This window comes from Lepidochelys olivacea (genome assembly GCF_965140295.1).
Source record: "Lepidochelys olivacea isolate rLepOli2 genome assembly, chromosome: 11".
Taxonomy (NCBI): Eukaryota; Metazoa; Chordata; order Testudines; family Cheloniidae; genus Lepidochelys; species Lepidochelys olivacea.
Genome location: NC_140421.1, coordinates 55,645,761 through 55,659,845, shown reverse-complemented (window position 1 = coordinate 55,659,845; position 14,085 = coordinate 55,645,761).

Below are 14,085 nucleotides of genomic sequence, written 5' to 3'. Positions count from 1 at the left end.
CAGCAGACTGTTCCTATGTCCTGTCACTGGAGAGGATGGATGATCTTGTGTTGACTAAAAGAAAAGGAGTACTTGTGGCACCTTAGAGACTAACAAATTTATTTGAGCATGAGCTTTCGTGAGCTACAGCTCACTTAGTCTCGAAGGTGCCACAAGTACTCCTTTTCTTTTTGCGAATACAGACTAACATGGCTGTTACTCTGAAACTTGTGTTGACTGACACTCAGATGTGAGGCTCAACCCAATTCAGGTTGTTACTCAGGTTATAGCCAGAATAGCACTTATTAAGCCACCCTTCCCTGCAGCTGGTCACAAAGGACATGGTTCAAGGGAATGGGGCATTATGGGTCTTTCTGACACTCTGGTGATCTTTAGCTGCCCTATCAACCATTTAAGGCCATTGGCAGGGGGCCAAATGCCAGAGAGCAGGGGAACCAGGAACAGATGGCCCAAAAGAAGGAGAATACAAAGTCCACCTTTGCACACCCCATTTCTGAGATGAGCTGTGCACTCCTCAGCTTGTGATCCATGTGACATTGTTACCAAGAAGCAGCCGTGACATGTAAGTTATTCCAAACATAATGCCTAATGCTGCTTTCTCTATTTGAGATCTACTTTCTCGGAGCCTTCCATTATAGTCTAGAAACAAATCCCATCTTTACATATATGCAAGCTGACAACTCCCTTCCCTCCTGCAGAGAGAGACTGCATGCTAGCAGCAGAGGAAGCCTGGCATTAAAATGCTCTGAGCTATGGGGACTACTTTGGTTTGTTTTTTCCGCCTCAGAAAACATACGATCTCTCTCATTCCAAATTTATATCACATTTTTCCTTAACCTTCAGCTTGTTAGTGATGATGAATTTGGAATCTCTTATAATAGCTTAGCCTTGTCAAAAATGATCTGGGGATTCAGCCCCGTTCTGAATGGTGCATGTGTTCTCTACCTTCATATTAAAGTATGCCAGTCTACACCACTATATACCCCAAACTAGTTAGTTAATTCTGGAATACAACATATATTGGTTTGTATCTCTCTCAGTTATCAATATAGCATCGAAATAACAGATGACACCATGTAACTACTAGAGCACTTGATCCATCATTTTCTGCAAGGCTGCAGGTGCACTCATGATACCCTATGTCAACCTTTTATGCCTGAACAGGCCCTTTGCATGTGTTCACAGTAAGGATTATTTGTGGAACCCAGCTGATGATGTGCTTGAGATGGGTCAAGTTTTGTAAACTTCACCCCACCTGCCAATTTTGAAAGTAAGTCTTGAGGTTTTGGAACTGTGTACTGATCAACCTTCAGGGGTTTATGGCCTGAATATGCACAGAGCCTAGCACAATGATGCAGTGGTCTCAGTTAGGGCCTCTTAATAAAGGCCTACCTTTATTAAGAGGTAGGCCTACCATTCTACCTTAATGAAAAAAGTAAAAAATAATTAGCTCCATTAGTAAGAGTTTTTCCATTGACTCCAGTAGGCTTTGGATTGGGACCTTAAAGCATAAAGGTCTGATGTCATCATTTTCTGAAATACTATGGGAACTAGGTTGATCCAGAATAGCTATGCTTGTTGTCAGCTGATGCATGCTCCAAAGCAGAGGTGCATGGTGACTTCTATGTTGTGGAGGGAGTTGTAATTGGGGATGGAATCTGGTTCCTACAATGTACAAATCCTGACTAAAAAACTTAAATGAAACCTTGTAGAAAGTTTGCAACAGTTCTGATGACCCTTTAAATAGCATTTCAGGAGGGTGCAATACTGTATTTCCGGATTTTCTTCGGGTCTGGAAACAGGAGTGCTTTACTGCCACAAGAAAGGTTTTGAGCATATTTCTGCGGACTAAGATGATTTGGATAAGCTGGGTGAAGCACTGAAACATATTAGCGTTCACCTGAACTTCACTGAGCCTCTGAACATTAGAACTTCACCCATTGTTGTTTTTAGTCAGAAATGAAACCTGTTGACCTAACTTAAAAAATAGTGTCAAGAATTCCAGGATAGCAAAATTCAGTGCTAAGGCATGCAACATACAATATTTGTTTTTAATCTGTTTTGTGTTCATTAAGAATGCACAACAGACACACAACTCCCCTCTGTTCTTTGCCTCTTCTATCTTGGGACATTAATTATCATATATTGCTCCAACATAGACAGTACCTCAAATCTCTATAGCATTTGCCTTTCTGCATAATCTAGACAGTGATTATGTTTCTAAAAAGAATTAAACAGGAATGAGCTTTTTTTAAAACCAGAGATTCAAAAGGAAATGAAAGTTTCTTGCATAGTCATAGTAAGGATATTAAATGCCTTCTTTGTCTTTTCTTGATTGCTTATCGTATGTAGAAAGGTTCATTTTTAGATATAAGTGGATACCTACTTCAATATCTTTAAAGCCATATAAAAATCCTGGTATCAAACATGAACAAGCACTTTCTGGTTTGAATGCCTGTCTCATAATGACATTCAGACCTGCTCATGTCACACAGTTTTGGAACTCTTTGAAAACACACTTTGTTGTGGGCTAGAAGAAAACCAGATTTAGAGCTGCTCCAGTATCTCTGAATCTTAATTTGCCTTACTTTCCCTCATGTTGATTTACATGAGACACACACGGGGTGGGAGAGACTGGGGGGAGGCGGGGAAGGAGAGATGAAATCTGAGTGACTTTCAGTCCCTTATCAGCTTGAAGCATCACACAAAGTTTAAAAAAAAAATTAGAATGCAGATATCTGAGTATCTTATTGGAAAGTCCTTTGGCAGAGGCAATGAGAAGACAAAAGACTGCCAATCTCCACTTCTCAGGAGCCTCTGTAGCAGTCTCTGAAGCTCACTGAATCACTTTATTCTGTATTATTTTCTGAAAGAATTGACAATGTGTGCAACAGCCTCACTACAGCCCAAGAACTGTTTGCTGCTGATAATCACAAATCAATCTGAGTAATACATACCTTTGAGAATTTCATGATCTGTTCATGGACAATCCATGAAACAGCGGGAAAAAAGAGCGGAAATGAGCTGAATAAATGATTGGTGATGTATTATTCACTCCCCTTTGTGCACATTTTAAGAGCTGTGAGATAATAATGAAAGTAAATGGTAGATACTCTTCCAAAGTAAAAGCACATTTTTAATGAAATATAAATATTAAATGGAATTTTATATGGAAATTCTCTGATGTTTTATACATCATTTCTAAGGGGATAAAAGTATATTTTTGAATCTCTTGAACTGACATACCATTAATTAATATGGATAGGGTAGATATTATGCTTAGCTGCGTCAATTAAGTCATGACTGATGTACTATAATTTGACATAATGTACCACAGTGATGACAAGTTAGCTCTGTGCTCATTTATTTTTACTTTATTGATTATTGTGTTATTTAATAGGATACAAATAATAAGTAGAGAGAAAAAAAATTGTTTTTCATCAGAGTTCAAGTTCATTCCCCACACTTGTGCAAGTGGAAGGGGGCTCTTGTGCTGATTCTGAAGCAGGGGACACAGCGGCATCTGCACAGCATAGATTCATAGATTATGTGGCCAGAAGGGCTACGCTAATCACCTAGTCTCACCTTTTGTATAGCACAGGCCACAGGACTTCCCTAAATTAATTCCTGTTTGAACTAGAGCATATGTTTTAGAAAAATCTTCCTTTCCCTGCACATCCCCAGAAAGTGTGGCTTTAGAAGGCTATGCTCCCATACTTTCCTTAGGCCTGATCTAGCTCCCATTAAAGTAATAGGAAAGAATGACATGGACTTTACTGGAAGTTGGATCAAGCCCTTGTCCCCAAACATCCCTCCTGCCCATTGATTATATAGAAAATGTGTGCAGTTAACCTCAAAGAATTTCTATTCCCTCTTTGTACACAGGGTTCAACCAGGAACAGGCTTCCAAGAGAGGCGGATCACTAGAGGTTTTAAACAACAGATTGGACAAACACTTGTCAGGGATGGCCTACCTTTACGTGGTCTTTCTTCAGTGCCAGAAGCTGGGAATGGGCGAGAGGGGATGGATCACTTGATGATTACCTGTTCTGTTCATTCCCTCTGGGGCACCTGACATTGGGCACTGTCAGAAGACAGGATACTGGGCTAGATGGACCTTTGGCTGTTCTTATGTTCTCAGTGCAGGGGGCTAGATTTGACCTCTCAAAGACCCTTCCAGCCTTACATTTCTATGATTCTATGACCCTGAGGGGCTGATTTAGCCCAAAACAGAAATTTCTTAGGAGAGTCATTGCTAAAGAGAATACTATAGTTAGAATAATTCATTGCTTTCTTAAATTATGCAGATGCCTCATAAATTTAATTTTCAGTCTTCCACTAGCTTGTGTCATGGATACTTGGAAATCACAAATAGCAAGGTCAGGGTAGCTAAATCGCACTCATCATACTCATGAATATTTCCACTGTTGTCAATGGAACTACTCATGAGTACGCCGAGTTGGACATGGTCCCATCTCCATCCAACCCTCAATTTCTTTCATGCAAACTCAGATGATGGGATTTTAATATAGTTTGTTAAACAAATTAATTAGTTCTTCCAAAAGACTAGCAAATCAGAAGACCTGAAACACAGGAGGCTGCATGGAAAAAGGAAGCATGTTCTAAATGTACAGCTATAAAAGACTTAAACAAACAAACAACAAACATTAGCTGTGAGAATACGCAGTTAACAAAGTTTGATATTTGTAACTGGAGCCCTACAGAGGGAGATTTCTGAAGCACATTTGGAGTTCATCAGGTTTTTTTTGTTTGTTTGTTTTTAAACTTCTTCTGGATTTCAGAGCACTAGTGAAATGGACAAGTGTAAAACCATTCATATTTGGATGGCACCTACAGAAGCTGAAGAGATTGACTTTGGAAAACAAACGTTATGTACTGGGGAATACATATCTACTGGTCCCTAAAGCCAACACCCTGTCTTCTATCTCATCACTTCTGGAGACTCATTCCTCCCGAAAGGAAAGATGGTGCTGTGGGTAAACACTGGGCTGGGACGTAGGAAATATTGAGTCAGTTCCAGCTCTGCCACAGACTCCCTGTGTTGGCCAAGTCATTTAATCTCTCAGTGCCTCAGTTTCCTCTTTATTACGTGAGAGTAACATTACCCCCTCCCACCATTAGCCTGTGTTGTTATTTGGATTGAAAACTTGCTGAGGAATTGTTTCACACTTTGTGCTTGTACAGTGCCTGGCACAATGGAACCGTGGTTGGCAATCCTGTAGTAAATAAGATACATAGACAAATAATCCATAAAAATCCAATCTAGTCAATCAGCAACAGGGCAGGAAGATGGAGATAGACACTTTATTTTTGTTTATTTATAAGGAACAACTATACACACACACACAAATCCTAACAATTAACACAATGCCTTTTCACTTCTTAGACTAAGATCTAAGTACATACAATAGGAAGACCTAGCCCTTGCCTCAGAGTCCAGCAGAATGGGACCCTGCTCCTGATCAGGGGCTCTGCATACTAGACAATAAATAATTAATGCAATTATGCAATCATTGTTATTTGGAGATTTCTAGTGTCCCTGATAAACAGTGGATTCTAATCAAGCTTGCTCCATCCCATGGTGAAACCTGCCTGTCCCCAACTCCCTATGGGATGGAAACTTTGCAAGGGTTCATCTCAGAGGGTTCCTTCAAATTCTGTTGTTTGCCCTCCAGGCAAGAAGCATAGTGTTCAGACCCCCAACTGCACAGATCCTGGGTAGAGGCCCTGTGCCATCTACTGTCTCTGGGGTCTCTTGTCCCCTCTGATTCTCTGGCAGGGTGACTATGGAGTTACACTCTTAGAGGGATACCTTCCTGCTGCTCCCACACAGGAATCATGTCCCTGTTCAGTTGGATTATCACTTGCTGGTAGAAGGAGGTTAAGAAAATGGTACTACCATCCCCCACTTCCACTTTTCCACATAGTCCTCTGTAAGATCCAGGAGTAAGACGTGGTACCATACTTTTCTGCCTCGGGAGAGGGAGATCCATGAACAGAGGGTCCCTTCCACACAGACATCCAGCACATGGTAATTATTAACTAAATGCATTGTAGGCTGCATACTAACACATAGTTATTTTTTCCTTTCATTTAATTAGTGTGGTAAGCTTTAAGAACTGGTTTATATAACAATTAACTTTTCAACTAAGTAACAAAGTACAATTGTTCAATGAACCATAGGAATGCATGTTCCATATATCAATGTTTATAAGTGTATTTTATTCTTGTCACTTCCAATGTTTGATCTGAAGCAGAGAAAGATTTCAAAACCTCAAAGGTGTGCCCTGAATTCAAAAGCTTTGGGGAGGGAAGTCTTTTCGCAAGTCTCTGCCGTAAGAATGCAAATCACTTGTTTCGCTTACTTGTTGTTTCACTTGTTCTATTTTCCCATATTTTCACTGCAGACTGAGTCTCTGATCTCACTTCTCCTTTGATACTGACAAATGAGGGTCAACAAGAAAGGCTTCAATGCGAAGTAGAGTCTACCTAAGGATAAGCCTCACTTTCAAATTAAACCCTTCTAGTATATCACATGATCTGCAAACCAGGTGCATCACTGTTAAAATCTAGCTATGATCAAAGGTCATGAATGTGGCTCTGAGAAACTGCAAAAAAGATATTAAAAATAACTTCAGTTGCTCTCTAAAAGAAATGGTAGGCCAGGGCATTGTGCTGATGGCATCTTGCATGGAGTTATTGCTGTGAAGATGAGCCTTGATCCAAATTCTCTCTTTTGATAACTTGGTTTAGTGGCACATTTTTTGCATTATTATGTTGCCATTCCAGACTAGTCACTTGCTGATGAGCTTCATCTGGGCATTTTTGGAAGCTAGATTTCACCCACAGGATGTATTGTTGTCCAGAAGAAAGGAAATACTGCAAGTTTCTGCCCCTAGGACAGCCAGTAATGAATAATCTTGATGATGACTCCAGCCAGGACTGACAGTTGTTCCAAGGCCCTGAGTTTGAGGGGGCTCCCAAAACACCTGTGTAAATAAAGTGAAATGGACATGGGTGAGGTCCCAGCAACAGTGAGGTACTGGGGACCCAATTTTCTCTTGACAGGCCTGCCTCCAGCCATCTTCTGGTGAGACAGCTGGACTTTGAAATCTGTGTTTAACTTTCCTTTGAAATTGCTTGAGAAGCTGGGAGCTATAAACCTGAAATATTGGAAGTACAGCTTGTATCCTTGTGAACTAAAACAGGAGGAGGGAAGTCCTTTTCCCCCCGGGTCTTTTGAGAATGTCACTGTTCCTTGTTGGGTGTGAATGGATGAGGACTTTAGATTCCACCATGTTTTACTAGTACTGTAGTCAATAACGTGTCTTTATCGGTGAATCTAAGTGAGAACATTAATCCAAAATGTAAGAACCTTACATCAGCAGATTTAGCAAGATGTTTCCGTACTAGATAGTCAGATAGGCATACATCTTTGACATATTTGTAACACAATTAAATCCGTGTAATGACCTCCATTAGGCCCAGCATGTAAGTCAATAAAAACAATTCAATGAGCAAGATACAGCAGATTCCCTCTAAAAAGTAACCTTTCAGCTATATTGTGTTTGTGCTGTTTAGGCATATGCTAAATATTATAATGCCTCATTTTCTTTTACCCTTCAGATATTCAGGTGAAAACTCTGACCCAGTGCACTCTAATTACTTGGCTTATTAGCTTCACATTATATCAGTAATGGTGTGATAGCCAACATAATTACTAGGACTTGAAAAATGATACTTTGCTGTACTATTTCATGAACTGTGAGATGATTTTCTTTTCTTATTAACTTTCTTATTTAATGGGTTGACCAGACTTTGCATTTGCTTAGTACATTGATCAAAATGGTAATTTAAGATTTCAGTTTTCTAATTGATAAATTGCCCCTTAGCTGTGGGACAATTTCTTTTATACACTTTAGGATGAGAAGTTAAGGCATCTATATTGTTTTAGAGTATGCTCCCTATTGTAAGCCTAATATAATTTGTCAACTGTTGCTTGCAGTTTGAGGTAAGATTTTATTAGTGATGGGTAATTTTATAGATTCATAGATTCCAAGGCCAGAAGGGACCATTATGATTATCTAATCTCAACTCCTGTATAGGCCACAGAACTTCCCTCAAATAATTCCTAGAACACATGATATTTTAGAAAAAAAACAACACATCCAATCTTGTTTTGAAAATTGTCACTGCTGGGGAAATCACCATGACCCACTGGTAAATTGTCCCAATAGTTAATTTCTCTCATTGTTAAAAATATGCACCTTATTTCCACTCTGAATTTGCCTAGTGTCAACTTCCAGCCATTGGATTGTATTATACCTTATTCTGCTAAACTGAAGTGTCCATTATTAAAAATTTGTTCCCCATTTAGATACTTATGGACAGTAACCAGTTATTACTATCCGATTATTATCTGGGTCATTTGTTTACATTTTAAAAATATTGGTACAACCTTCACTTTCTTCCAGTCATCTGGAATCTCCCCAGTGTTCCAAGACGTATGGAAAAAATCAACATTAACAGTCCAGTGAGTTCCTCAGTTAGCTTTTTAAAAAGTCTTCTTGCAAATTATCTGGACCTACTGATTTTAAAATGTCTAACTTTAGTAGCTGCTGTTTAATGTCCTCCTGAGATACAAGTGGAATGGAAAGACTGTTATCATCATATCATGGGACGACCACATCTGCTTTTTCACAAATACAGAAATAACGGAAATATTTATTGCACACTTCAGCCTTTTCTACATTATTGTTAATAATGCCACCATTTCCATCTAGTAATTGACCAAAACCATTGTCAGGATTCTTTTTGTTGTCTTGTGATTGTCTATAAATATGCTGGCCATAGATTTCAACTTGTGTTCCTTTGCTTCCATTATCAACTTTCTACAATTCCGAGCTTCTGCTTTATGTTCATTACTATCAACTTCCCCTTTCTTTCATTTGTGATATATAACACAAATGAAAGAAATTATATATAATAGCTGTCTTCACTTCTCCTCTAAACCTAGTCACTTTTTAACCAATACAGTCTTCTTTCTTGATAGTGACTTTCTGGGCATTTAGTAAAGTGTTCTTAAACAATTCCCAATTATCATTCATATTTTTCTAATTACATTCTTCTTCCCTGCTGATTTAGCTCATAATTCTTTTCAGGTTTGTGAAACTGGCCCTTTTATATCTATCTATATATCTATATCTATATTATAAAAAACTGGTTTGTATTTTATTCTGTTTGCACATTATAATTGTGATCAAGGCATGATCACTTGTACCTAAACTACCATTATTTTTTTTAGTTCTTTATCTGTCAAGATGAGATCTAGTATAGAATAGTATTGGTTCCAACACTCTTAATTTATGAAATTGTCATTTATATTATTTAGATCATCATATTTAGAATTCCAAGGATGTTTTAGTACTGGCAGCATGAGACCTCCATCATATGTCACTCAAATTGAAGTCAACCCTGATGGTGCAACTTATTCTCCTTCACATTACAGATAAGTGCGTAAGGAGTCTGTCATCCTCTTCCCCAGTGTGATTAGGTGGTCTGTAGCAGATACCTGTTAGTAATCCATCTTCATTATGTGAAAAAGTAGAGCTAGGAAGAAAAAGCTTTTTTTCCCCCCAAGGATAATTAGATTTTTTTGTTAAACAACCAAAACATTTTCAGACAAAAAATGTTTGATTTACTGTTTTTTGATGAAAAGTTAAACTTTTCCGTGGAACGTAGACAGTTTATACAACATATTTTATTTAATCAAAATCCCAGTTTTCCATGAACAGTTTTGACAGGATATTTTTCACTAGTTTTATCCAAAAGTAGAGTTTAATTCTGATAGCTCTTTTGGCCTGATCACTTGGAGTTTGAAGGTAGAAGAATGAGAGAAAATGGTCTTGGTGCAAACTCCTCCTGTTTTCCCACTATCTTCTTTTCACCTTCCATTTTCTTCCTTTATGTTATGGTCATGGAGGTCATGTGTATTGGAGGCCCTCAGGGAGGAAAATTCTGTGGGAATTTTTTAATCATTGTTTCCCACATATCATTGCATTAGTGGGGTAGGGTAAAATGTTTGGCCCAGTCTTGAAAAAAAAAATCTCTAAACTTGGCAGGCTCCCAAGGATGCACGAGAAGCTGGAACCATCAATGCAGAAGTCCTGTGACTCTGCACTGGCTCAAAACCCTATTGACTTTTCCCCTAGCTCCACTGAAACTGCACTACGAAGGGTTCTTACTGGCTACATATGCTCCCAGACCCCTAGGATAGGACTCAGCAAGAAAGATAATACAATTCCAGGCTGTGTATTATCTTTTCAACCTATGCTACACAGAACTGAAGCGGGACAGAGATCATGTGAGCTCCCCTTCAGCCTCATCTTTTGGCCTGCCTGCTATGTAGCCACTGATGTCAATAAGACTTAAGTATTTACTTAAAGTTAAGCACATGGTTAAGTACTTCACTGAATTGGGATGGACTTAACCATGTGCTTAAACTCAATCATGTGTTCAAGGGCTTTGCTAAACCAGAATCTAAATGAGCAACCATCTGTTAGGCAATAATCCATGAATTTCTATTTTGTTGAAAAATAAGGGGAGATATGATAATACAACTAGGATTTTCAAGAGGTATTTCAAAACTGACCACCATTTATAATATCCCAGATATCACAGTAAAGTATCACAGTGATGGGAACAGTATAAGGATAGAAAAATAGATGTTATTCTTAACTTCACAGGAAGTATAAGACAAAATAGAATAAAAATTTAAGACAGTAATTTGACAAAACTGAACTAAAATCTTTCACATAGTTACAATTGGAATATAAGTTAGAAAGACAGGAATTTTGTATCTTCTTACAGTTAAAATATGATAAAATCATAAGAAAGGGAGACAATTTAAACTAGATTTATCCCCAATGGAGGACTTTGTAAGGAAATTGCAAGATAATCAGATCTCTGAATGGTAATTTAATAGCTAATTTAAGAGCCTGTCTTGCTTAAATTACCAAGAAACCACAAGATACATGGTAATATATTATACAATATATATTATATCTAGGGCAGAAAAGACTCCAAAGACTACAGTTTTTTATTACTTTCAAATGTATAAAATTAACCAAAAAGTCACCTATCATAAACTTGAGGTGTATTTAACAATTATTTCAAACCACTAAGAAGAACAGACACCAGCAATGGTCTTGGCCTCATGCACTATCTTCTCAACCAAATCCCAACCCTAAACAGAGGAAAAATTAAGATAGTGGACCATGTTCTTGTGATTGTATGTGTTACTTGACTGTGGTTTCAAGTGTTCCTATGAGCTCTAAATCTCAAACAAGCAGAGGTAACTCTGTTGAACTTGAGACTGTGGCCACCAGAGCCAAAGCCTGGATGATGTAATATAACACCACTAAAATTAACTTTAAATAAAAATAAAAGCTACAATGCAACCTGAAATCCAACATGTTTAGTCAAGTTTGGACCAAAATGTGGAATGAATCCCTCATGGAGAATCCTCTGACTACAGTTCCTGTTCCTTTGTATTAAGTGAGCTCCAGCTTGGTGAGCTCAACTAATCTGAAAGCATTATGAGATGGAGTGAAGGTTGATCTCTCTCAGGTGGGCAATCCTAGGCCAGTTATAGGTAAAAACAAACACCATTCATTCAAACAAGAAACCAAAAGGGAGCTAGAACAGATCACAGTTCATTTATTGTCTCTGTTAATAGTTTTAGGGAGACTTATTTATATTCATTTCCTGTGAAAATAACATTCTATAGGCAGAAAGAAAAAGAATCAGAAATAATTAAACAGATTGCCACAAAGCTCAAAAGAATTAAATACTGTGCCATCTGCATCTCATGGGAAGAGTGCTTTTTTCTGTCTTTTCAGATACAATAATGGAGAGTCTTGTATTATTTATCAAATAATCACTGACCATTTTTACATTGTTTTATCTGGGCTTAGAGATGCAGTTGTGGAATTTGGAACAGATTACTTTTGATTGCACAGCTGCACAGAGAGAATGGATTTTTTGATGGTTCCTGATGCACAGTTCCACTGTCTCCTACACAGATGAATGAGCTCTGAAGGTGTTTATTCCTTCAGTGGATTTTTTTAAAGTGAATCTTAAAGTCCTGTGGGAATCTGTCTCTCAAGTGCTATCCCTTTATGCTAGGTAACTATGAAAGCACAGGGTGTGCTAAACTTTCCCTGCTTAAAAAAGCCACATTTAACCTCATTTCCTGTCTAACGAAATAAGCCGACACCAAACAGAACTCCCCCGAGGAAAGCTTCTGGCTGATATGTTGAGTAAAGAGAATGTCAAGCTCATCCAACTGTGACACGGTAGCAAAAGTGCAGGCTCATCAGCAAAACCCCATGATGTTATTCTGTCCTTGCTTTCAAATGATCACGTCAGGTTTTTTCTGTCAATGAATGCAGCCCAGTTGCTTCCAAGCTGCTTTCACTAACCTGATTAACTAAATTTGAACACTGACCATGTTCTCTGAGGATTAGTGCTTCTTAGTTCACCTGTGTTGCCATTTTATTTTATTTATCTAGTAATTCTTCTTAGGCTACTCTTTTAAAGGTCCAGCCTGTTAATACCAGTTCAAGAGTGCCATGACGGTAACGCGATTCTTAAGACGAAAGGAACAGATCCAAAGCCCACTAAAGCCAAGGAAAAGACTCCCATTGACTTTAGTGGGATTTGGTTCAAGCCCAAAATGCAAAGAGCATTTTTGTTTCTGCTTGAATAGGCAAATCATGTTCAGAAGAAAAGGAGGACTTGTGGCACCTTAGCGACTAACCAATTTATTTGAGCATGAGCTTTCGTGAGCTACAGCTCACTTCATCGGATGCATACCATGGAAACTGCAGAAGACATTATGTCTCACGAAAGCTTATGCTCAAATAAATTGGTTAGTCTCTAAGGTGCCACAAGTCCTCCTTTTCTTTTTGCGAATACAGACTAACACGGCTGCTACTCTGAAACATGTTCAGAAGGCCTCCTTTTAGCAGGGTTGGTGCCATTTTGCCATGCAAAATTTGGAGGGGTAGCTTCAGACATAGTTCTCTGGACTATGTTTAGGCATGGCAGAATTAATTTTTTATTTCTTTATAATTTCTATGGATAATACGCTTGTTTATTTTTAAGCATTTTGTTTATTTCTCTCATTTAAATTCTCACTGTTGCAGGAAATTATGTGGGTGGAGTAGGACAATAATTATTTAATGAGCGTAGATGTTGACAGGTTTCAGAGTGGTAGCCGTGTGTGTCTGTATCAGCAAAAACAATGAGGAGTCCTTGTGGCATCTTAGAGATTAACAAATTTATTAGGGCATAAGCTTTCATAGGCTAAAACCCACTTCATCAGATGCATGGAGTGGAAAATACAGTTGAGAGGTATAAATACACAGCAAATGAAAAGATGGGAGTTGCCTTACCAAGTGGGGGGCAGTACTAACGAGCCAATTCAATTAAGATGGAAGTTGGCTAGTCTCAACAGTTGACAAGAAGGGAGGAAAAATCACTTTTGTAGTGCTAATGAGTTCAATGTAATCAAGGTGGCCCATTTCAAACAGTTGACAAGAAGGTGTGAGTATCGGCAGGGGGAAAATTAGTTTTTGTAGTGACCCATCCACTCCCAGTCTTTATTCAGGCCTAATTTGATGGTGTCCAGTTTGCAAATTAATTCCAGTTCTGCAGTTTCTCATTGGAGTCTGTTTTTGAAGGTTTGTTGTTGAAGAATTGCCACTTTTAAATCTGTTATTGAGTGTCCAGGGAGATTGAAGTGTTCTCCTACTAGTTTTTAAATGTTATAATTCTTGATGTCCAATTTGTGTCTATTTATTCTTTTGCATAGAGACTGTCTTGTTTGGCCAATGTACATGGCAGAGGGCCATTGCTGGCACATATCACCTTGGTAGGTGTGCAGGTGAATGAGCCCCTGATGGTGTGGCTGATGTGGTTAGGTCCTATGAAGGTGTCCCTTGAATAGATATGTGGACAGAGTTGGCACCAGGATTTGTTGTGGGGTTTGTTTCCTGGGTT